General features: G+C 48.6%; 1 protein-coding gene across 1 annotated transcript in view; it reads right to left on the minus strand.

Annotated features, from left to right (window-relative positions):
* The window catches only part of BOC (BOC cell adhesion associated, oncogene regulated), a 62363-nt gene extending 36510 nt beyond the window's left edge, over window positions 1-25853 (minus strand). Inside the window, exons 1-2 of the mRNA XM_028495280.2 lie at window positions 25346-25853; window positions 21098-21189 (exon numbers count right to left, since the gene is read on the minus strand). The gene's annotated coding sequence lies outside the window, so the exon portion shown is untranslated. The remainder of the gene's footprint in view (window positions 1-21097; window positions 21190-25345) is intronic.
* Between the last annotated feature and the right edge of the window lie 309 nt (window positions 25854-26162).

Consider the following 26162-nt stretch of genomic DNA (forward strand, 5'->3'; position numbering starts at 1 on the left):
TGCGTCGGCAGGCGGACTCTCAACCACTGCGCCACCAGGGAAGCCCCTAGTGTGTATTTTCTATTTACTACACATCCCGGCGCAGACCAGCCACATTTCAGGCACTCAACAGCCACGTGTGTTAGTGGCTACTGTATCAGACGGTGCATGTCGAGGGCCTTCACACTGGCTCCCTGATTCTCCTCTCCCCAACTAATAAGCCTCCACATTGTCACCTACCTCCTTTCTAGAATAACGAGCTGAACCAAACAGTAAAGATGACAAATGAGCAGCTGCCATTCAGCAATGCCTCCTATAGGCCAGAATCCATAATTTGCCTAATTTGATATAATTCTCACAATGGCCCTGTAAGGTAGGTGTACGACCAACCCATTTTATAAATGAGGAAATTAAAGCTCAGAGTGATTAAATATTTTGTCCAAGATCACACAGATGGTAAACCACAGAGTCAGGATTTGAATGAGGTCTGGCTGACGCTAAAAACCTTGGCTCTTTTCACTCTACCACACTGCTTTAAGTTATGGCAGAAAAATCAATGGACTATTATGCAGCCATTAAAAGTAATAATTAGAAAGAGCAAGCAGCAACGTGAAAAATGTTTAAAGGATATTAAGGAAAAAAGCAGATCGCATTTTGTAAAAAGCATGTAAACAGTTGGGTAAGGCCTGGAAGGAAATAGGAAACAAATAAAAGCAGCTGATTTGAAAATGTGAAGGAATTAGGAGTGATTTTTTCCCCTTTTGAGGTCAGTTAAAAACAAACAAGCAAAACAGCTAATAGACTCACCTTTGATAGCTCCCCAAACAAGTACGATTAAATAAGGTTCAAACTTCTTCACACAACCTTCCAGGCTCTGTATTAACTGGGCTGCAGCCAACCTTCCCCTTGTCTTCCTCCCACAAGCCCTAAGTCCCGGGCAAGCTGCTTTTTCACACCTTCCTTCTCCCAGAACCATCTTCTGCTTCTCCCTTTCTTATCCTTCGAAACTTACCTCCAGCGTCACTGTATAACGCCTCCACTGATTATTCCTCACCTCACTTTCCACAGCGCTGTGCACACCTACTGCAACATTTCCACGATGATTTATGCCTGTCTGTAATATGCCTCTTTTCCCAGACTCTAAACTTCCTGAAGGCAAGGAGGCGTCCACTTCCTCTCAGTAACCCTAGCACCTAGAAAAGTCAATGTCTGCTGAACTGAAGGGTCTATTTGGATTAGAAATTTGGGATTGGGAAGGAATGTTACTCTGACCCGTGGACCTGTAAGAGGAACGCACGCAGACCCACTTATCAGTGGTGGAACCAAAGGGTTTTTCTAGGGGGAAATGACTTTAACTGTGGCCTTTATTTTTCAAACCCAAATGGCCCTTAGATGAGTTGGCAGCCCTTAGGGAAGGCCAAGCTGCCTGACAGAAGTCAGTGCCTCTGCAGATGCTCCTATGGCTTGAGGTTTCATTCAAGAACCTTCTTTGTTTTCCTTCTTCTCTCTTCTCCCAAAACAAACACCCAAATAAGCTCGAGACTTCAGGCTTCCTGCAGTCACAGAACGGCAGGGAACCTCATCTAGGATGATACCGTGATTGGCTATCAGCTAGCCAGCGACAGCATGGCCCTGAGCTTGAGGCCAGGGTGGAAGGAGGCAGGCAGAGAGGGACAGGAGAAGGAGAAAGAAGAAAGCTGTAAGTGAGAAAAAGGACAAGTTCAGGCCTGAAGAGAGAGCATGGGGAGGGGAGTAGGGATAAGAGCACTAAATACGCCAAGCGCCTACTCTGGGCCGAGCCCAGTGCTGGGGGTGGACACACATGGTCCACTTTTCATCATCACAGCCCAGGGAGTGTTAATGTCCCCTTTACAGATGGGGAAAGAGGTTATTAAAACACTTCGTGATGCTTTACCACATAAGGATTTTAGGGCTCATCTCAAATTTGTATTATAGACATAGCTTCTCTACTAAGTGACAACATTGAAACTCTGCAGGATCAGGTACTGAAATACCATGAGCCTTGGGTTTGGATAAGAGCTCTGCCACTTCTACCTTTGGTAGAAGGTGACTATGGGTAAATTACTTAGTCTTTGACCCTCAGTTTACTGTCTGTGAAAATGCGAGTGATAATACCCCCTTTGCTGAGCTGCTAATAAGAGTTAAGGAGATTACGTGTGAAGGCAGCCTGGCACACAGCAGTGAGTGGGGACAGGTGTCGAGGAACTTTTCTACTGAAAGCCATTCACTGGAGGTCTAATTTCATACTGTGGAACTGGCGGGCTTTGAGATTAATGTCCTTTAAGACTTAAGGACATGTTGCATTTGAACAACTCCAGACAGATGTGCTATCCTCTCTTTGCTCATTGTTCCTCATCAGCTGTACACAATTAAGCTATGGCCTGATTCTGCTGCCCAACAACACATGCATCAGAAGTTCAAGAAACATTCTTTGTCGAAAAAAAGCAGTAACACCTACATTCTATACAGTGTTTTACAGAACCTCACAACAGCCCAGTGGGACAGGAGATCCCTGGGTGGTACTACAGTGTTCCCAAGTTTGTGGCAAGACAATTGCTAGCCTCTCAATCTCCACCCAACACTAGTCAACATTTATATCACTTAAGCTAATAACCTCTCCCACCATCCCACCCTGTTTATGCCCTCTCTCTGCACTCTCTTGATGATGATAATGAGGATAATTTCTCCATAGTGTCTCTACTTGTTTGGAGAGAAAGGGGAAAGATCCCTGTCAGACAGTAGGTCATCTGGACAAGAAGTTATGGAGAAGTGTTTATAGAAAGGAAAACACACCCCCAATCCCCCTCTGACCCGTCCCCCCCAACTCCCAGCCCCAGTACGGAGCTCACCTCCGACCACATCGGTGAGCTCACAAAGCCACAACAGACCACCTGCTCTTTTTACACCTACCTGTTTCTAATTACAGCCTATGGCCAGGGCTATAGCCACACAGGTAAACAGCAAAGTAAAATGGTAACAGTGACTGGAGAGGAAACAGAAGCATTCACTTCCAAGGCTTCTGGTGCACACAGCTGATGAGAGATCCAATGTGAAAGGAATTTAGAGTGTGGGTAGACAGCACAAACACAGTACATAGGCAAACCAGTCCCAGGACCTGAACAGCATTTAAGGCAGACCTTAACAGCTTAAGTCCTATCTCTTAGGACAAAGGATTTTGGACAAGTGAGCCATGCGTGAACGCAAACCTTGCCAGAAGAAGAGTAGGACAGACAAGGGTGTTCTGCTTAGTGATCACGGTGAGCGGAGCAGATAAAACAGCTGGCAACCCCAAAGTCACTCCTGATGAGAGGTACAAGTCCCTGGGTGGGCTCAGGGCAGAATTCAGGTCAGTTCAGCAAAACCACACTTAGCACCCACTAGGTGCCACACACTGAATGGAGGGTGGAGGGGACATAGAGAAAAGTAGGCAGTTTCCCATCCTTAAAGAACCTGGGACCTAGTCAACCTTCGCTTTGACACCATCTTTCTATTATACCAAATGCAGTCTGGCTCAAGAAAAGATCAAAGATAGACTGGATTTTTACAAAGTACAGGCAAAGAACCAGAACCACTAGTAAAGGCATCAGAGGCATGACAAAAGAAATGTGGCATACATTTGAGCGCACGCACACACACTCACACTTGTACGCTCAGGCCCTGCTCAGCACAGAAGGTCAGTCCTCCAACTTAGTCCTCTTCACAAGTCCTAAAAGAAGCCTCCTTTCCGTCATCCACATTCATTCCTACTATAGTCCCAGGAGAGTCATCAAAGTACATCACTTAAGGTAGGTAAGAGGCTTAGAGCTAATGGAAGCCTATGAGGACTGCTGAAGCCTCAGCTTTGTCACTGTCACTTCTCACAGTGTTGTACCTTATTTATATACAAGTCTCTCCTGGACACATAACAGATACTCAGTGAATGTTTGCTAAGCTGTAAAGACCTACCTCCAAGATCTCTTCCAGGCCTGACTCTATTTGGTCCTTGGAGTTTGGATCCGGTGAACCCCCAGGGCTGCTTCTGATGCAAAGCAGAGCTTGAGCAGGGGAAGGTGATGCATGGGTGTCTGAGATCTCCGTCCCTATCGCCCTGCCTCTGGGGAGCCCAATGGGGTTCTTATTCGGGGGGAAGACAAGCAGGACATAGGGCTTCCCTTCATAGCGCCGGAGCATGACGTGGGTGAGGGCAGGCTTGCCAAGGAGGAGACGGGGGAGAGTGTGGGGAGAAGCAGGCGCCCAGGGAAACTCGCTTTCCTTCGCTAGGCAAGCTCCCAGCACCCACTCTATGTCAGGCAGCAGTTGGGCCACCAGCTCTTGTCCCCTGGAGTCCTGCACTTCCCCCGTGGAAGCACCATCACGCTAATTATTTATGGTCTGCCTGACCGCTGGACCAAACGCTCAGGGATCAGGAATGGCGGTGATCTTATTACAAGGACATCTTGAGTGTATAACACGGTTCGAGGTATTCAGCAAACACCCGTTGAGTGAACGAATTACAACCCAAAACACAAAAGTGAAAGGTCATGGCAGAGAGGACAGAGAACTGTAGTCACATAGTCAAGAGGGAGCTTTTTCTTAGGAGGGGAAGCTGGGCATTTAGGACGTTTGGGGGTTGAAAAGACTGATTTACTCTGTTAGGCAACATAATTACCACCAATTCCAATTAAGCTGTCACCTGCAGGCATTTTCTGTGCCCCTTCCTCATGTTGACTAAGCAACCAATGGCACCAGGCCCACAGCCATACCCTCCCCAGGACTCAAAACCGGTCTCCAGTTCTGTGACCCAGAGTGAATGAGGATCAGGCTGCCACTTCTTGACCTGTCCACTCCTGGGGCCGATTCAAGCAAATGCTGGGCTAAACCAGCCCCAACTCCAACTCGTGGGCACACTCCCACCTCAACCCCTAACACACAGACACACACACACACACCCAACCCTTAACAGGCTCTTGCACGCTGGCAGGAAATCTGAAGCTGCACTTAAATGAAAAGCTAAGCCATGGGGCAAAATGGCTGAACTGCTAAGTCAGGGCCAAGACGGGATCAGAAGCTGCCTCTCTTTAGCTGGCATCTGACCTGACTGCACTGTGACACAGACAGTGTCTCTCCTAGACTTTCCTTCAAGCAAGAAACCCTTACCCGGACATTTAAGAGGAACCACTTTGACGCAGGACAATAACATCTCTCACACAAGCATGTTGAAGGAGAAACAGATCCCATCAGCAAATTATCTATAACAATGACTGGTTCAAAGCAGTTGTTCAATAAATGACAGCAACTTATTCAATTTGAGTCACCTCCTTTGGGGTTACTTGTAGAAGTACCTTCATTAGTCTGATCCTTGTTACAGATTTATCCCTAATATTTCAACAAAAGAGGTTTAAGAATAGGTAAGTATCTCAGGGGCCAGACACCTCCACCCAGGCTTTCCAGGCATCCTGCTCTGGGCATGTACACGCACTACCTCTAAGACAGGCGAACAACACACACACACACACACACACACACACACACACACACACACACACGTGTGCACATGTGCTCACATAGCAAACAACTCCAGCTCTCCAGCTCCAGCTGGGAAGTATGCTCTAGAATCATGACAGTTTACTTTTTTCCTATCTGACCTCACGCAAACCGACTTTCTCCACCTCTCTGACCCCCAAATATACACATTCAGTCCCCGACCCACCCCCAATCTTCCTCACTTAGAAAGCTCTTTTAAACCAACTAAAACTTAAAATAAATACCAATTTGAAAACCTGAAGCATGCTCCAGTCCGTCCGTCTGTCCCCACCTTCTGCTGGAAGCCTCCGACCCCAACTCCTGTCAGCCCTCCCCAACTTGGGAAGCCCAGTGGCCTCCGTGCAGGGCTGGCACACGCAGAGAAAGCAAACACATGGAATCCTGCCAGCTGGGTCAGGCACCACTATTTATAGCAGAGCGAAGTGTGGGGAATTGGAGGCGTGATGAAGGGTGTGGGGCGGAGGGGGTAGGGATAATTCCAGCCGCTACTCCCAGGCTCCACAGCTGCAGAGGATCCCTGCTGATGCTCTGCCGGCCCAGGTGCAACCCATCCTGTGTGACTAATACCTTGGCTGCTCTGGAGCCTCCCAGGGTAGAGGGCCTGTTATCTTGCTCATTACCGTAGCCCCAGCATCTATCTCTAGAAGCACAGTTAGTATTTGTTAATTAAATGAATAGATGAGCTTTTTTTCTTCCTGCCTACCCCACAAGGTTGCAGATGGAGGAGCTGGAGTAGGTGGAGGGGAGGTTAGTGAGGAATGCCTAAAACAGCGCTTCTAAAAATCTATCGGTTGTTAAAATGTGCTAGCAAAAAGAATGTAGGGAAATGCTCTGTTAAAAAAAGCAAATTAGGTTTCTTTAGTGCAGGCCTTTTCAGAGCCTTTAATGGGCTGTTACCTATTGTGCATCACCGAAAGGGGGGTAGAGTATGCACTGAAGGCTGAACTCATTCAACCACAGGCCTGGACTTATTTGACCACAGGCCTGGACTGACTTGACCACACTACTCTTTTTTCTCAGAGTACCATTAGTGAGGAGAATTTCATCAAATACACTTTGGGAAATGTTGGCCTAAGAGGTTCCTGGAGAATATCCCAAAAACAACTTGTAAAACAGCATCCCATGTTTGTAATTTTAAAAAATTACATGTGAATATGTGGTGTACAGTTATTTGGATTGTCATAGGATAAGGTCAGGAGACACTTAAATGTTAACATCAGTTATGGTGAAGAGCAGGAAATGTGCACTTTTTATACTAAACACTTCAGAAATATTCCAAGTGAGTGTGTAGTTATTTTTGTAATTAAAAAGGTAAATAAAAAAAAAAAAACTATCCCCAAATATTATGATGTCATCACTGAAATTTTATCTTCCCATAGGCCCAGGGACCTCATTTCCTAACAACTCCTTGGGCTATAAAATGTTGCTCTTTGCTCCATGATCACATCTAAAGTGTTTCCTTTGTCTATATCCAACAGTCAACTCCTCTGGCTTATAAAGAACCCCTCCCCTAATTCCAGGATTCTGTTGCATCCACACAATGTGGACAAGCATTTTGGAAAAAATGAAAACACATTTAATATTCTTTTAGCAACCTTTACTAATCTGAAATTACTTTGTTTAGTAAATTGTATAAAATATCCACCAAGCACTTCGTTTGCTGCAATTAACGATGTTGAGCATATTAACATTTAAGGACTGCCTTTTTTTCCTGCTAAATCACTAATTTCCTAACTTAACTGATTTGTAAATTTAATTAAAAGTCATTCAGATTTAGTGAATGTAACACACCAGGTTTTGTTGCAATATGAGATTAAGGCAAATATTTAGAATTGGAAGAAATAGTCCATCTTAGCATAAAAGAGAGTATGTGACCATTTGTTGAGTTACTATGTGTGAGATGATGTGCACGTATTATCTTGCCTAACCTCTAAGTAACTCTGTGAAGGAGGTAGTATTGTCATCTCCATTTTACAGATGCAGCAATTGAGGCTTAGAGAGGTTAAACATCTTGCTCAAGTAAAGGATTCAAAGCCAGGGTTACCTGCTTCCCCTGCCTGCTGGTATTGGTGTCCTTGGTAGATTCAAGCAGACAAACCGAAAAAGGAAACTGAGGAAGGCTGAAAAAAACAAAATCAGGCTGGGTTGGAGTCAGGCACTCGCCACCATGTTTCAGGAGGGACTGGTTCGTCAGGTCCCACAATGCACTCTGTAGCCAACTCATGAGCATGCTCAGTCCCCCACCCCCGCGGGAGTCAGTCCTGAGTGAGTGCCTCAATCCCATCCACAAGTTGGCCGAGGCCCTCTGAGTCTGGATCCATGTAATATGCACCAGCATGTAGTGAGAGACAATAACATTCTTCCATTTCTTAATCTGACCTCTCTCATCTTCCTTCTTTTCTTACATAAGCATAAGACTGGAGGTTCCCAACGCTGGCTGCATGGAACAGTCATCCGGGGACACTAAGACACCTCAACGCCTGGGTAGCACCTCAGGCCAATTCACTTAGAGCCTGTGGAAGTGGGGCCCAGGTATCAGCATTCTCAAAACCCTTTCCTGGAAACTGTAATGTGCAGCCAGGGTTGAGAACACCTGGGAGTCTCTGCCATGGATTTGTGGGTCATTCTGACAGAGAAGGTCTGCCAGAAATGCCTTGGTTGCACTGGACGCCACGGTTGGAATTGCGAGTTTTGTATAAAGATGTTCCCTGCTCTATTATTTTTAGTGAAATTCTTGCCATTTTTAAAGCTATTTTCTTTTATTCCACAAATCGAATATCTTAATACACTTTAACGAATAAAACATTTTCTCAAAGTTTCTCTCAGATATCCCCAGATATTTTCTGGACTTTCAGATTCCTAGTTTTCCCCTCTTCACACAGAAATAAAAACGCAAGAAGAGACCACCACTGCAAACAGCACCTACTTTGGGGGCCGAGTCGGCTTCCAGAGTAGCAAAGGTGACACTTAAACAGGTCCCTGGGCCACAGTCACCCCTGCTGGGGCCACCACCACTTCTGGGGGCAGAGAGCTTAGCAGGAGACCGGAAGTTTTCCAAGCATATGCACATTTTAGTGTTTGCACATGAAAACCTGAAGTGCAGTCAGTGATTCCCTTAACAAATTGAGAACAGTCTCAGGGGATCACAGACCACCAGGAAGTAGAACAGGTGTTGGCTGTCCAGGGGTCCCACATCCACTTAACACCAGATTGCACCAGTGGGCTTTGGCTCCCCTGGAACGGGCTTTTTGACAGCCCAAAGGGTTAACAGCCCAGCCTCTAGCTTCCGGCCTTCCCTTCCCCAAGAAGTGGATTTTCAGTTTGGTCCCTGCCGGGGTGGAAGGAGCACCTCACCCCAACCTTAGAGACTTGGGTCCCGCCCAGCCCCTCCCCACCTGCGGCCCTCCCACTCCAGGAATGAAGCTGCCGCTACCCAGCGTATACCAAGACTGGTTTCATTTCCTTCCAAATCCATTTTGTGTCTTAACTTCTGCCAAAGATAAAAATTAAAACACTACACTCACACACACATCACGCGTGTATGTGAGGACAGAGCTCGAAGTTTAAACTGAAAAAGACCAGGCAGGGAAGGGAGGGGCAGGTCGCTGATCAAAGTCGGGGACTGGAGGCTTCCCTGGGGTCTGTGTGGGCCCTGGTGCACCCTGCCTGAGGCCCCTGCTGGCTACACCCAGGGTCAGACCTGAGCCGGTGTTTGCAGCATCTCCCCTCCTGTTCCTCCAACACCCATTTCATACCACCCCAAACGCTGCCCAGGGGGCCACAGAGCAGCCGAGGTGCCCAGCACTCCACAGGCTGGAAGCAGACTCTGGTCCTCACACTTGGAGGAGCCCGTTCCTTGCCAACTCCAAAATGAATAAAAGCAGTGCTTGGAATGACACGCAGACCCTGGTGGCATAGGCGGCTTGCGGACTGCTTCTGGCCACCCAGAAAAGTGGGTCTGGAGCTGGAGCCTCTGTCCTTAGACCCCTGTCCCCCCATACCCGGGTCTGCAGACACCTGAATCTGGGGACCAGGCAGAGAGCAGCTCTGATCCAGCTCTCTCCTGTCATCTCTTGCTGCTGACTTCTTCCTTCTTGGCCAAACCAGGAGCCCCTGCATTGCAGAATGATCATGCCTAAACTTTCACCCATTCTGGATCCCCCAGAGTTCAGATAATGGCCCCTTACTCAACTCTAAACCCCATCAGCTGCCCCTTTTCTTCCCCAAATGGTGAACTAAGTACTCACATCACTTACACCTGTCCATTCTGACGCATACAATCCTTTGTCTTACAAGTCAATAAACACTTATTGAACACTCATTCAATATGAAGCTCTGTGGATCCAAAGATAAAGTTCAAGCTTTCTCTAAGAGCTCAGCATCTGGTAAAGGAGACACACAGAAACATCTCAGAGCACAATGGAGCAACTGAGAATCAAACCCGAGGGCCCTGGGCTGGGGTTCTTTCTTTTCCATGCCCCTGTTAGAAGGGCATGGGAAGACTGGATCACACACTTCTTTTGGAAAAAGTACCCTTGTGGCGTTCATCCTTGTCCTATCTGCACACAGAGCAGAGTAATGAAAACAAAGTAGTATTTTTAAAAACTCTTTTGTCTTGATAATTGTTGAATCTGGGTGATGGGTACATGGGGTTCATGATACTCCTCTTTCTGCTTTTGTGTATTTGAGTTTTTAAATAATAATGAAACTTGCTTTTTCAATAGGATGACTAGAACAAGATCATCCTAAACCTTCTCAGTCCTGCACCAACTTCCAGGACGCCCGCGCCCCGCCCCCTCCCCGCCCATTGCCCCACATGTCACCTCAATTAAGCCAAATAGCACTGTCCGGCAGGTTTCCACGAGCGCCCAGGTTCTGGTAACGGAGGGCAGTATACCTCTCTTCAACCTCTAAAGGCTCCCTAGTGTTGGGCCAAAGAGGCAGCCCCACCCCTGAAAGGGTACTGCTGGCCGCAGCCAGAGGAGGTCCTGAGAAGCCTATCTCCTTGGTGCTCTGGCTTGGGAACCTGGACCCGGTTGGCTGCCCCCCATGCCCTCTGCTTCCTTTCTGGGTTCCCTGTCCTGGATGGGCCTTCCCCAGAACCCTGAGCATATCTCACCAATGACAGGTCCCCAGTGTTGGCGGGCTTTTCCCTGATGGCAGAACCAACCAAGTGCACAGGCTTCAAGGTCCAAGTGAAAGACCATCACTTTTCTCTGGACCTCCATTTCTCTACCTATAAAATTCCCAAACATACCGTAAGTGACCCAGCTCTTTACATAGCCAAATTCTCCGAGAATATGGGCTCTTGGGAAGGAATTATAAATCAGCAGCTTATCGCAAAAGCCAAAGTAATAATAATCATGATGATAATAATGGTGACATCTAGCACCTCCTCTGAGCCAAGGGCTCTTCCAATGAGAGAAGGTAGATAATGCAGTTCAACGTGAAATGACCTCTTGCTTGGTTTTGGGAAATATTCAGAATCTAAGTGATAAGTGTTTTGAGGGCAGCAAACATGGTGCTCAATAATCTGTTGGCTGATCAACTGAAAGGCCACTCTTTAATGGTTACAAACATGTCTTTGGGGCCACGTGGAAAATGCCTGAAGAGGAATGAACAGCACTGCTCTAGGCAAGGTTTATTGCTGGGTCTTAGATAACTAGAAACAGCTCAGTGTGGAAGCTCAGTGACTGAAGGGAGGCTGGCTGCAGCGGGCATCATGATTTTCAGAGAGTGGGAGACAGGTCAGAACCCCCTGCCCGGGGAAGGGTAACACACCTCATTTTGGCTGAGGTTCAGAGAAAGAAGGCCTCACTGCCTTTCCCCCATCTAGACCACGGGCGTTAGCGCTGGCACTTTGGTTAGTGTCCTTGTGTAGGGAAAATGAGTTCTGCTGCCTAACACTCCATCACAACTGGGCAGGCTGGTCCTCTTTACCTCCTGACTTTGAAAGCTGTAGAACTTAGTTGTTCAGGAGCCTCCCTGTTCCACGGCCATGGAGGCTTTTTCTAGAGAGGGGAGTCGGGCAGTGGTGGGTAAAATTGGGACCCTGCCCTGGTTTCCCACAGAGTGTTCTGTAGAGAAAGTGCTAGAGAAAACCCAGACTGCCCTGGAGACTTCCTTCCACCAACACTTGCTGAAGCTTCACACGTGTGGCGAGGCCACACCACGTTCCCCTGCACAACCTGCCCTAACAGGCAACCATGCCGCTGGGAGGTCCTGGCATGGCCCCCAACTGGACAGAATGCCATTCCTCGTACTAAAGGGTGATTTTTTAATACATCACAAGATATTTATAAACTCAGCGTTTCTGAGGTTTTCCCCCCCAAAATCAGGGGGAAAAGTCCCATCCAAATGCTTTGTCAGATCATGTATTTATCTTTTGGTTTAGCAAACGTGGCCCCTGTTCCTCGACACACACTGCCTGGCTGCACCTACAGAAGCCGGTCTGGGATTCTCCCACAGGCCCTCCTGGGGGGACAGCATGTGAGGAGGTGACTCAGGAATGAAGGCTGGATTTGGCAGGGAACATGGGTCTCACCCTCCCATGTTCAGCAGTTCTCTATCCTTAGCCTCCCCAGGCAAACTGTGACAAGGGCCAAGGCCTCCCATGTGTTGACGGTCAATCATCAGTCACAGCCTTCCAGATGCTGCAGCGAGACCCAGGAAGACAAGAGGGTGCAGGGCACACCACCCTGATTCCATAATTAACGACAAAAGCAAGGATGGCTTGCCTGTAGACAGTACTTCTCTGAAGAGTTGAAGGAGCGTTAAACACTCCGCTGCATTAGAGCTCAGAGTCTCGGTGACACACCTGGCACAAGTACTATTAGTCTCCACTTGCACAGGGTACAAGTCGGAAGAACCACTGAATGGCAGCCCAAGAGCTCTCGGCAAGTCCCTGAACAGGATACAGATGGGAGGGTGGGCTAGGCAAAGAGCAAACCAGAGGACGAGGTGGTAAGGATTGGGATCACTGGCATGGAGTTTCTACCATCTGAGAGCTGACTTTCCAAGGAGGCCATGTTTTCTTTCTCCTTTTTACTGAACTCTGAGGCACCTGCCTGGTGTCCTTGGAAGTGAGGAGGTGCCAGCTGGCCTCAGCTCTTCATTTATTCTACGTAGAAGCAACAGAAGCTGGGGTCTAAGTCTCAGTCCCTGCTCCCCAGGGTTGAAACCCCCTTCACGTAGTACACCCCTTTCCTCTCAGCCCTGGAACGTTTCAGCCTGCTTCAACCAGATGGCCCACGTGACCCCCATTCACACGCACGTCCCCTTTCCTCTAACTGGGGTCCAGAGTTGGAGCCGGGTTGGAGGAGTTCCTCCTTCTGTTCTAGTTATAAAATCCGTCATTATCCCTCATCCCCCAAGAGCCTCACTGTTTAATGACTGGTGAGGGCACTGAATACTGGGGTTCCTCACACACACACACACACACACACATACACACACATACACCGCAAGGAATCCTCGTTTGTGAGGCTGACTGAAGAAAGAAGCACTTCTGGGCAGGGAAAACGTTCTCACTCTGTGCCTGATCAGTCTTCCTGCTCAATGATCCTCACACACACACACACACACACACACACACACACACACTGGGGTTCCTGACACACACACACACACACACACACACACATACACACACATACACCGCAAGGAATCCTCGTTTGTGAGGCTGACTGAAGAAAGAAGCACTTCTGGGCAGGGAAAACGTTCTCACTCTGTGCCTGATCAGTCTTCCTGCTCAATGACCACAAAACAAGCCCTGAAGCTCACTGCCTCCCAGGACTCAGCACAGACACCAGTTGGGCTGAGACAGCAACTTCGGCGGCTGAGGGAGCTGTGGCTGCCGCCGGATGCGGCGTGAAGGAGTGCTGCCTGCCCTGCCTGCCTGGGAGGCTCACTTCCCCGCCGCTTGTCCAAAGCTCCAGAGCAAGTAAACCAAACTAGTGAGGACGAAGGCAAACGGCCCGGTGCTCCTCCTGTCTCTCTACTTAAGAGCGTGACAGAAGGTCTGCACAGCCGATACTTCCAGATGTGGAACCAAAACACAGGCAGCAACCGACAGTTTACCAGCCTGGGCTGAACTCCAGTAGCACCAGCGCCAGGCATGTCCAGTGGATGACGACAGAGGAGCAGCACTGCAGACCCGTGGGCTCTGGGCAGGTGGGTCTCAGCACTGGCTGTGGGTTCCTCCGTTGTCAGCGTCTTGCACCCCAGCTGGATGTATGGTGTGAGGGGGAGTGGCGTGGAGGCCATGTTTAAAACTGGAGGAGGGCTTCCCTGGTGGCGCAGTGGTTGAGAGTCCGCCTGCCGATGCGGGGGACGCGGGTTCGTGCCCCGGTCCGGGAAGATCCCACATGCCGCGGAGCGGCTGGGCCCCTGAGCCATGGCCGCTGAGCCTGCGCGTCCGGAGCCTGTGCTCCGCAACGGGAGAGGCTGCAACAGTGAGAGGCCTGTGTACCGCACACACACACAAAAAACAACAACAAAAAAAACTGGAGGAGACTGCTAAGTGAAAGAAGCCAACCTGGAAAGACTATATATACTGTATGCTTCCAATTACATGACATTCTGGAAAAGACAAAATTACAAAGACTGTAAAAAGAGCAGTGGTTGCCAGGGATTGGGAGAGGGAAGGAGGGAGGGCCAAATAGGTGGAGCACAGGGGATTTTTAGGCAGTGAAACTATTATTCTGTCTGATACTATAATAATGGTGGATATGTATCATTACGCATTTGTTAAAACCACAGGCTGTATAATGCAAAAAATAAGTCTTAATGTAAACTATGGACTTTAATTAATAACGATGTGTCAATGTTGACTCATCAATTCTAACAAACACATTACACCAACGTAAGATGTTAGTAATTCGGGAAATTGGTAGGGGTTGAGGGGTATGAGGTAACTCCCTGTAATTTTCACTTAATTTTTTTCTATAAACCTAAAACTGCTTTTTTAAAAAAGCCTATTAATTTCTTTCTAAGTTAAAAAAAAACCTGGAGGAGGAGGTTTGGACTACTCCCCAGCTCCCTGAGATGCTGTAGATGTTGGGTCTGGGGACCTTGGTAGTGTAATTTCTCAGGCATGTTTGCTGTCATCCGGAGACCTCTTGGGATATTTGCCCCTATTTTTACTCTTCCTTAGCTTCTAAATCTAGAACGAAGCTAGAAATGACTGAGATGCAATTTGAAGTCAGATCTATCCCCCTCTGGGCAGACATCCAAACCTCCTATTCCTTGTATTTCAGGCTGTCAACTCTCCAACCACAGAGACAATTTCTGTCACCTGTGTACCTACCATGGGGCCTAACTCCACCAGGCCCCCATATGTAGGGAACTGAACTAGTCTCAAATTCATCCCGTGTTCCTCACGTCCCAGATGCAACAGAACTCCCATTCAACTGTGCAAACAGAAGGGAGCAGTACAGTGGATGGTCCAGGCACACTTAGGAAATTCCAGATGAACAACTAGACTACAAACTTTTTTTTTTTTTTTTACTGCGCCACCAGGGAAGCCCTAGACTATAAACTTTTGATGGAGTGAGGATGCCCTGGGCTTCTCTGCAGCTCCCAGCCTGGCCTAACACAGTGCTGGACACAAAGTCCATGCTCAGTAAACTCCTCTTGAGTGATGCAGAAGGGCCAGAGAGGCATCCATTCTCACCCTCCCCTTACAAATGGAACAGTGGCACAATGGCACATCCACGGACATTCCTGAAGTCAGTCACCTTGCGGAAGACAGAGGAGCTGAGCTACTTCTGCTGTGGCCTAGCACATTGCTTTCCAGCTTTTCTAAAACAGACACCCTAATAGTATTAGAATTCCCTGCCCCTCTCTCCCACATTCCCCCTGTATACATATACCCAGAATGCATTTTTCTTATATAAATCCTTAGGTAATTACTTCATTCTGTTTGAAACTCTTATTATACTCGTTTTGAGATTCAGGAAAGACCCGTAGACCAGTAAAAAGAAAAACTGAGTACCAATTACATCCCAGAGTCTACTCCAGGCACTGGGGAGGTGGTAAGGAGCAAAATGAAGTCCCTGATCCCACGGATCTCTCCTTCTAGAGGATAAGCAGGCAATAAGGAGATGAACAAGTAGAGACACGTCAGGAGGTGTAACGTTGAGAAAGAACAGATTAGGTTGAAGGAAGAGAGAATGATGGTGGGAGTGTGATTTAATGAAGGGCAGTCCAGTGAGGGTGGCCACGAAGCAGACACCTGAATGAAGTGAGGGAGGGGCTGTGCAGCTATCGGGGAAGTACCTTCCAGGCAGCGGGCAAAGCCCCAGAAGAGAGGCTGTTCTGCTTAGGCGGTGGAGCAGCAAGGAGGCCGCTGAGGCTGTGGAGCGAATAGGGGAGGTGAGGGCGCTGACAGTGTGTGGCATCTTCTCTGCATGAAAGCAAACCATGGACAGTTTTGAGCAGAGAACTGACCTCGTCTGGCTCCTCTTTTGGAAGCTGACACTGACTTCTCCATGAAGAACAGACTGTGGGCAGGGAGGTCAGGTGAGGTGGAGGCAGGGAGAACACTTAGGCAGCTACTGCAATAGACCAGGTAAGAAATGTTGCTGGAAGACAAGGATGGTGAGAAGTTGCAGGATTCTGAATACATCTTAAAAATAAAGCCAAGATCATCTGCCAACTTAAAGTGGAGTATGAGAGAAAGAACAGAGTCCAAGGTGACTCTCAGGTTTTGGGCCTAACCAGTAGAATGGAATATACTGGATCAGGGAAGAAGCAGAGGAGAAGGCTGGGTGGGAGCTATCTTCGCTATCTTCCCAGTGGCCAGGCCTAAAGATTGGTACCTACGGGGGCACCTGGGGCACAACCTTGCCCCACTGTGGGCTCCTCTCTTTCCCCATCTTCTCATTCCCTCATCTCTATAGAGCCTTGAGCCAGTGGGGGGTTCCATCAGTGCAGCCTTCCACCTACTCCTCTTTCCAGCTGCCCAATCCATCGATAACTCCCCTTCCAGTCTGTTTTTCTTTCCTTTCCTTTCCTATTAAGGGCCACCTTCTCCTGAACGTTCACAATGCATTTTGTGTGCTTTATATGCAGTATCTTGCTTTCTCTTTGCAACAACTTTAAGAAACTAGGGTTTCAGAGTGCAGGTGACTAGCCCAGGGTCATACGCCTACCACCTGGCAAAGCTATGTTCACATCCAGGCCTGTCTGGTTCCAAAGCCCGCCCTTAACCAGGATGCCACACCATCTCCAACCTGGAAGTGGCCCCAGAAACATGGCTCTCTCCTGCAACAACCATCTTTCTCCAGCACTTCCCCCTTTTTTTTTCTAATAAGATTCACTCCAAACCTCTGCTCTCTCAGATGGGGTCACCCCAACTCTCCTCAGACTCCTCTGTTTCTTCCTCTCTCAGGAAGAGTGTGAACCAGGATCCTCTTGCCACGACAGCTTTTCTTCTCTCAAGTCCTGCCAGACCCTGAGGCCTTCACTGTCTCTTCCCACAAGAGAGGGAAAAGCAGCTTATCTGGCAATAGGACCCAACTGCCTTCAGTTCAGGCCTCTGCTCTTAGAAAACAAACACAACCACAGAAGCAGATGCAGCCCTTGTGCCCAGACTCTGACCTCTGGCCAGTTCCCTCAAATGTCTTATCTCCCAACTCATCTTGGGTGAGCACAGATGCCAGAGGCTTTTGAGGTGGGCAGGAACCTTCTGCATCAAGTGTTCCCTTGTGCCATTTCTCCGCATCCTCATGGTGCCCTGAGAAGGCAGCTTGCGAGGATGGGAGAGAGAGGCTCAGAGAGTTTCCATGATTTCCTCTGGGTTATCCAACTAGTTGGTCACATAATTGTACCTTAAACCCAGGTATCCTGTACCCGCCCCCACCACACGCACACGCAAAGCCAGAACATCCTGGCTTCAGGCTTTCCACATTTGTTTAAGAAAAACAAGGAACTGAGGGCAACTCCATGCTCATGGCAGCCAAATCTCCCCACTCTCTGAAGCCAGCTGGGAGACTTGGTTTTGCTCTGCAGGTAACGGCCTGTAGCATTCTTTCTGCTGGCTTCCCTGTATTTGCCTGGAAGGTACCATCTCCTGTCAGTTACCTGTCTGTCAAAGTTGCTACTTCCTTCCCCAGGGTATTTTTCTGCACAAGCTGCCACTTCTCCTAACCAGGAAAAGTACCTGCTGGGCAGAACACCTTCTCCCTCCTCCCCCTGCCGAGGCTCAGAGGACCTTGATCAGACTTGCAGAGACCCAAGGACCACATGGATTCAGCTGGCACCTGTAGTGGAAGCAGAGACTCAGACAGCCAGTTCAGATGATGTCCCAGGGGGAGCAAAAGCCAGGAGACAGGTTCCAAGAGGAGACCCAAGAAAGAGGCAGCTTTCAGCACTGCCTACGAAGTCAGACATCAGCTGGGCCTCGGGACCCAGCTTCCCTCAGGCTGCTGCTGTGGAACCAGTCAAAACCTTCCAGTTGTGGCCCCAGTTTTCAATTCATGTCTCTTAAGGCAAGTCTCATAAAGGCCGCCACCTGCCCCTTGCACTCTGTTAGTTGCAAAAGAAACAGTTCTCCCAAGCTAAGGGGGCTCTACTTAGAGAGACTGAGAGGAGAGAGACTGTCTGGATACCTTTTTTTTCTCAAAGCCCGAGTTTTGGAGTCAGCAGCCCTGCCATGAAATCTTGGCTCTGCCACTTACCAGCTGTGAGACCAGAACAAGTCCCTACAATTATTTAGGCTTCAGCTCTCTTATCTGCCGAATAGGATTATGCTACCCACCTTCACAGGACTGCTGGGGGGTTGCAGGGACAGTGCTCACAGGGCTTAGCACAGGGCCTGGCACACAGTAGGTCTCGCTAAATGGCAGCTCTCGTTCTCTCCGTCAGCAGAAGGACGACGGAGGCAGGCGCGGCTGCCTCTTTGGCACTGAGATCTGCCAGTCTCGGCCTTCTCGGCCTGCCCTTCAGATCCACAGCTGATTCCCTGAGAGGGTAAGGGAATGAAGAGCACGGGAATGTCCGTGACGGAGGGCACCTGCTGCTCACGTGTGCTCACCCTCTTGAGGGAGAATCACCACATACATGTAAGGCATGGTTTGTAAAATCAGGGGAACAAAAATGAACTCCATCACAATACTGCTTTCAGCAAGCTGTTCTGTCCTTTTCACGCACACTCAGGACCTTTGTGGTGTTTCAGTGACGGGGTTGGTTGCCAACCTTCTTGCTCCCCTTTGGTGAGGAGAGCTGAGCTCCCCACCCCTCCCATTGCTGAAGACCACCCAGTGAAACGCGCTGGCAAGCTGCCACCGTCCAGGCAGGCGAAAGCCGGGCCTGACGACCCAGCCTCCATCTCTGCAACAGAAGGCTATAGAACGACAGGCACCTGACTGCGGGGCTTTCACCTGGAGCCAACGCGGCCTTCACGATGGCCAGACCACCAGCGCTGTCCATAAAGGGCTGCAGGTGATTGCTTGGAAGGCCTGTACATTGCAAGAGCCATTAGATTCGAACCCTTGGCTATAACACAGCAGATTTTTATGTAACTTGTTCACTACAAAACGTCCATTCATAATGACACAAGTAAACAGCCGTGAATTTCCATCACTTTATGTGGTTTCACTTGCAAAAGTGGGTACTGTGCTGACTGACTGCATGATGAAATCCCCTCACGTGGGCGCAAGTACGTAAAAAAGGACAAGGTACCGTAACACCTCTGTGGGATGACAGTCATCAGGCAGAAAAGCAGAGAGCCAAGTCGGTGGGCGGGGGGAGATGCTTTGTGAAGCAATTAAGAGCAGCCTCTGCTTTCACAGAAAAGGAAGAAATCCAGAACCCCCCAATTTTCCTCTCCGATTAACTGTGACCCATACCTAATAGACCTGCTGGGATTGCAATGTTAGGTAAGTTCAGACTAGTAAAGGCACTTGGCTGGGACTATTCTGGAAAAATACTGGCAGGCCGGGAGAGGTGCGGAGTGCTCTCTTCAAGAGTCCGATTCCAGCCCAGCCTCCAAGGCCAACCAGTTCTACACACCCTTCTCCTCTTACCTGTAGCTCCCATCCTGTGTGACAGCCACCTCTTAGCAGCCAAGGAGGTTCCTGGGCAACTGGAGAGCCCAGCAACTTTTATCTGCCCCTAAAATAAACGTCCTCTCACTTGTTACTCTGGGAATAATTTCAGAGCCAAGCAAACCTACCCCAGACAGCAGAACAAAGGGCAAATGGAATTTAAAAGTGAAAAGCTGAATTCAAGCATGTGTTTCTAGCATTCTCAGCTAAAATCTGACCTGGGTGAGAAAGAAAAGAAGATCACAAATTTCTCCTTTTTCCCCGGAAAGCTCCTCAGTAACTGCTTTTAGAAACTTGTCGAAGACTCGTATTTCTGAGGTTCTGTATTTAATGCAGAGATTCCAGTTTTTAACTTTACTAAACTTTAAAAAAACACTCTGAACTTGAAATCTCCTGTCTTTAGAATACTTTAGTCTATCATCTGCTTGGGAAAAGTAAGTTTGCAGGGAGAAAATAATGAACAACATACGGGCAGAGGTAAAAGAACGTTTCAGTCCTGCCAGCCCCATCTCTGCCTCTGGGACTTAGCCTGAGAGGCTCTCAGGCTCTCCTCCTTCCAGGAGCCTTTCTTCATGACCCAGTCCAAGCACTTTCACACTGGAGTTTGCACTGCCGTGCCCTGCATGTCTCCTCCCCTCAGTCATGGAATTCTGGAAGGCGTGGGCTCTGGTATTGATATTGAGCACACAGCGCTGAATAAAAGCTTGTTGAAAGGATGAAGATTCCAACCTACAAATGAGTCATCACCCTCATCTTGTCCAGTGCTGTCCAAACTCATTTTGGAGAAGAATAAACATTTCTTTTCCATATTTTCTGCTGCTCAGCTGCTTTTGGATGATTTTTTTTATTCAACCCATAATATGTACTTTCCTGTTACTAATCAGGAGAACTAGTTGAGACTTTCCTCAGCGTTTTCTCTGGCAACCAAGTTAAGCTGACTGTGTATCATTGGCTCTGATCTTTCTCCTACGATTTCCTCTTACTGCCCAATAACCCTGTCCCAAACATCAAAGGTCTTCTTTGAAGATAAGGCCAAATTCACCATTAGGAAAAGAGAAACTATTTCCTAACTTTATTTCAGAAGATGGTATGACACGGAATCGCTCTGGGTTTTGTGAGATAAACACCACCCAGTATATCAGATGAGAAGGCATTTGCTGTAATGCCATTGTAAGACACATAAACACAGGACTTTCCTCATCCAAACCTAAGCAGGACTTTTCCACTGCAGTCTGGGCTCCAAATCCACAGTAAATGGTTTATAACCAACATGTTGAACAGAATTTGCCACAGGGAAAGGGGGGTGACATGGTCACGCCAGTGGAAAGAGGCCACCACAGGCTCTGACTATAAGAGTATCTGAGCTGAACTAGAACCAACTTGTTTAGTTCAGATTCCACTCAAAACTGGACCCTTTCAATACTGAAGGATGGGAAACACTCTTATCTTCAAGCAGAACCATAAAACATGAAAATGTGACTGACCCAGTAGGCTAGAGATATTAGACTATGGGCAGAAAACCTCACCTGCTTCTTCTACTTCATTGCTGATACCCTCAGACGGTGTGAATGTTGACAAGACTTCATGGGTCACGGGTTCCAGGAAGCTTGTTCTGGGCCTGAGGAAAAAGAAAGTGTCTCAAACAAAATAAATAAACACTTTGAAAGTATTTGCTTTTCATACGGTACCTTGCTATAAACCAGGGTAATTCCTTATTAGTCCATTTTACAAATAAGAAAACAGAGAAAAAGCAGTTTTTCTAAACCACAGGCTTCCTTAAATCTCCAGTTACCTGGCCCCTTGCTAGAAATGAACTGAACAATAGATGAAGGACAATGATTACATTGAAAACAGTCTGTTGCTCTTACAAAACCATTACCTTTGCATCCAGTGGTCCATTTTCACCAATATTCACCAAATATCTGTTAAGAACACATTATCAGCAGCCCTCATACGAAGGAAGGTGGGTTAACAGGGAAGGGGCTGGGGCTGGTAAGGCAGCAGAAGGGGTGAATCCCCTCCAAAATCAAGGGTCGGCTAATAGATGGGTCCAGCTGGAGCAAAAGGGTCCTATCAAGGTAATATTATCATGAGATGAGACAGAGCCACATGTGAGAGGGCTAAGAAATTTAGATTGTAAGCTTAGACTGGGGGATGAGTTTATGGGACTGATGGATGATGGGTGTTGGCGGGGGGTGAGGGTAGGGGGGTGATGGGTAGACAGTGGGGAGTCCAGTCATGTGTCAGCAATTGTCAAAGGCATGAAGAAGCATGGTGGTGGCAGAAATGGAAAAGATGGTAGGATGGCGGAATAATAAAAGGAAGGGCAGGAGAGACTGGGCAAGCTTGGGGAAGGAGCTAACTCAGTGGTAATGGAGATTTAGTGATCGATTAGCTCAGTGGATTGAGTCAGTGTGAATGGAGTCCACAGGCAGAGCCAGGGGTCCAACCCAAGTTTCCTAATCCTCAGGGCAGTGCCACTTGAGATGGATCCTTTAAGTCTTACTTCCCGATTCCACCTCCCCTTCTCTACCCATTTCCAACGCTGAGGGCTCCAAGGAGGTAAGAGTCCTATTTAGGAAGGCTTTCTGTATACATGGATTTCTAGATTAAAAACAAACACCCTCTTCCATCCCACCCTCCAGCCCCAATATTTGATTCAGCCTCATAAATGATGAAAATATTACATGTAAAGGTTCCATGTGGGAGCACCCTCAGGATTTGGGCTGTTCCCAGCAATAGCAAAGTGGTTGGATATACCTGCTCCCTATGAGTCTTTGGTCAAAAGTGTAGAGCTGCTTCAGGACTGTCTGACTACAAGAGTCTTTACTTTTATCGGAGCTATGTGAAAAGTATGTATGCACATGGGTGAACAAAAACAGTTACAGTATGGCAATGTGGGTAACTTTAAAACACATTTTTTATTAGTAGTAGTAGTAGACGCTTGTGCAAAAAATCAAAATTGGGAGGGGAGGGTCGTTTGGAGAACCATCCTTTGACTAAGAAAGCTTATTTTCTTGGGACAAAAAAGCTCCCAGTCTGGGGTCTGATGTGCTATAAACTTTTGCTGAATTGAAGTATGGAGATGACAATAAGTTCCATACGTTAAAGTAAATACACTTTAAAAAATGTAACAAATCACTTTCTTTTCTCTCCCTCCCCAATTTCCAACCACCCTCCTCCTTATTTTCACAGATAGCAAGAAGGCTTGGAGTTTGGAGGAAAGAAAGCAAACTCCCAATGTACAATATCTTCTGGTGCCAGATTAATACTTTCTTACTCAGAGAACAGAAAGTACTGGAAGCAATTATCTGGTGCACTTGGGTCCTCTTCAGCTTCTATCCACTTGTTTAAAAGACAGAGAAAGGAAAACCCTTATTCATTAACCATACTGGTGACTTTGTCAAAATCTGAACTCAGAACCCTAGGGTCCTATGGAATATTGTGACCACCAGGTTCACTTCTCACCATCCTCGCTTATACCCTGGGGACCCCTGGGGAAGTCAACTGAATTATCTCATGAGTAAAATCTCCTACTTCTTCTTAGGGTATGGAAACCACAGATAAGTTGCTGAAGAGAGCTAGGAGCCCAAACGTTTGAAAGAGCATTTCAAAGAAAGGAAAATCTCTGGACCCATTTGGAGGAGGTAAAGGAACAAAAATCACCCTCTTATTCAAGTTGGCCAACCAATCAACAGCTAAGCAGGGTTCCCTCTATCCCACCCCACCCCCCATCCCAACTGTGGTCAAGGAACCAACTATCCTGGACTCTATCAACTTCCTCTCCTCAGTAAAGCCAATGCTGTGGCTTGGGCAATTTCTCCTGAGAAGCTGTTTCTTGCAGTGTTCCTCTTCTGAGATCTCTTGACAGAGGATGAATGAGACAGTGTCTGACATCTCAATCCTCAGATTTCATAGGTGTAGACAGCCTCCAGCCTCCTGAAGGGCCAAACTTTAAGCAATAGTTGGGGGCAGGCAACGTCAGCAAAGCGGCAACTCTTAACTTCTTTCATTTTCCATACACTCGCTCCAAAAACTCATCCTGCAGGAAAATCATAACTCCACTTCTGTTTTCACCCTGCCTCTGTCCCACTGACCCCAAGGTGCTTCAAGATTACCATGGGAACCTTCTAGATTTCAATTATGAAACCATTAAAAAGTACCAATTATAAGACCTCAGAAACGTTCCTGGGAAACCTGTTACATACCTCAAAATGGCCAAACTCTTGCCTCAGATTCACAGAAAACAGGTTGGACAGATGTATGGGGGCATCAGTCTCCACCTTAGTCCAAGGAGACTGTTTAAATACTGTCATGCTGCCCTTGAGAAAATGGAGATTGATTTATTGAGTGTGACCAAAGGGATGAAAAACCATCACAGGGCTAGGCTGCCTGCTTAGGGCCCAATTGTGGAATAAATCAGAAATGGTTGTGCATTCAAGAATTTTGAAAATTTCATTCATTCAATGGCCAGTGTTTGCAAAGTTCTGGGTAACAAAGATCTAGGTGACAAATGTGAGCTGGGTACAAGGCACTTGGAGGTGGCACAAGGGCCTGAAACCAAAACATACTTTTTTCACTCAGTCCATTCAAAGAGGTAACTCTGGGTCAAAAACTTATGCAAACCCATTTGAACTTGCTGAGAAGGGACGCAGGAGAGGCAGAACACCCCACCACGCCCAGAAAGTGCCTGTTTAGGATCGTTGGTGTGTGGTTTGGGTATTCTTAGCTCTACTGCCACATCTCTGGAGGCACACAACAACCTTTCAAGTAACACTGCCACTGCAATCTCATACCCAAAACAAAAATAAGCAAACAAATCCCTAGGGCTCCGTAAACTCCACCAGGTCTGCCTGCACCCCCAGCCCCCAAAATTCTCCTACCATCTGGAAGAGCAAACTAACACTGGGCACCCTGAAAGTTAAGCAGAGCCTTCAAAAATCCAGCAGAAAATTCTTCCTGGGTTCCTTGCCCTTCTCCACAGCCCCTTCCCACTTGTCCAAAGGATCATTTCCCAACCTCTCACAGTTACACCAACAAAACCCCCCAAGAGAACAACCCCAGGAGGACGTTGTGCCCGCGAACACACACACACACACACACACACACACACACACACACACACACATCCTCCAGACGCTGCCCCAAACCCACAGACACCTCTGGACACCCTCACTTCAGCCTCGGCCCTTCCACCCCTCTAGCGGGGGATGCTTTTCTGGGACTGTTTTGCTCCCGGTCCGTTCGGTCCCTCATTTGGGTTTAGTTTTTTTTAATTTTTAAAATTTATTTATTATTATTATTTTTAAACGCCGAGACGGTAAACCCTCACCCCCTAAGAGGCCAAATGGGTGTGCGGTGGTGCTGTGTATTTGCCAACCCCATGTGGGTTTCTCCCCAGAGCCCCGCGCTGGGAGCCGGAGACCGGTGTCAACCTCCGGGGAAGTTTGGGAGGCTGTCCGGGCCCTTCTTCCACCGGGAAGCTTCCGGGAACGACCGTCCAGACCGCACCCGCACGGAACGAGATGCGGCGCCCCCGGGCCCGGAGGCGGCAACCCGGCACCCCGCCGCCCGCCTCGGCCGCAGCCCCCCGCCGGAGCCCGCGGGCCGAGCGCTGGGACCGGCTCCCGCCGCCGGCGCGTCCCCACCAGCCACCCGCCGGCGCTTCCTCGGTATCGCCCGGCCTGCGGCCGCCTCCCGCCCCTCCCCTCCCAAACCAACAAATAAACACAACTTTTTATGAAAAGAAAACAAACTTCAGCGACGTGACTCACCTCTGGTGCAGCCGGCTCCTGGGAAGGGTGAGCCGGGGCCCGGGGGCGCGGTGGGCGCGGAGACAGCCACACAGCCCGGTGCCGCACGGACACACAACCCGCACAGTGACACCCAGGGACACACAAAACGGGAGAGAGCGGCGGCCGCGGGAGCAACAAAGGAGCCCCGGACCGAGAAGCTGCGGGCCGGGGAGGGAGGGCGCGTGCGGGCGCGTGCGGCTGCGGCGGGCGTGAGTGTGAGTGTGTGTGCGCGTGTGTGTGTAAGTGTGAGTGTGCGTGTGCGCTCGCGGCGGCTGACACCGGCGGGCCGGGGCTCAGGGTCCCTGCGGCAGGAAGCGGGGCCCGCGGCGGCAGCAGCAGGAGGACAAGGCAGGGGACGCCGCGCCCTGCGCACCCGGTCCCTCCATATGGAAGAAGCTTTTTTGGATGACTGAACTCGCAAACAATTCCTTCTTTAGCTTCTGCCTAGGAGCCTCCCATTACCGCGCGAGGAGGAGGAGGGGGAGGGGGGAAGAGGAGGCGGGGAGGAGGGGGAGGAGCAAAGTGGAGCAAAGAAAGTCTTGGAAAGGAAGCTGGAAAAAGAAAAAAAAAAAAACCAGTCCCCCCAAACTCAGTTTTTCTCCTAATACCCATTTTTCTCTCTGTTGCGCCTTAGTCCCGTGTTCTCCCCCAACTTCACTTTCTTTCCGGTACCAAAAGCAAAGCCCTCCGCCTTTCTCCCACACCCATGGGCTCCCCGGAACCCCCATTTCTCTTTAGCTTCACCTCAGACCCTTGCTCTGCTACGCTATCCTTCCCTCCTCTCGCCCAGTCTCTT

This window comes from Physeter macrocephalus, chromosome 1 (assembly GCF_002837175.3).
Source record: "Physeter macrocephalus isolate SW-GA chromosome 1, ASM283717v5, whole genome shotgun sequence".
In the NCBI taxonomy this organism is placed as follows: Eukaryota; Metazoa; Chordata; class Mammalia; order Artiodactyla; family Physeteridae; genus Physeter; species Physeter macrocephalus.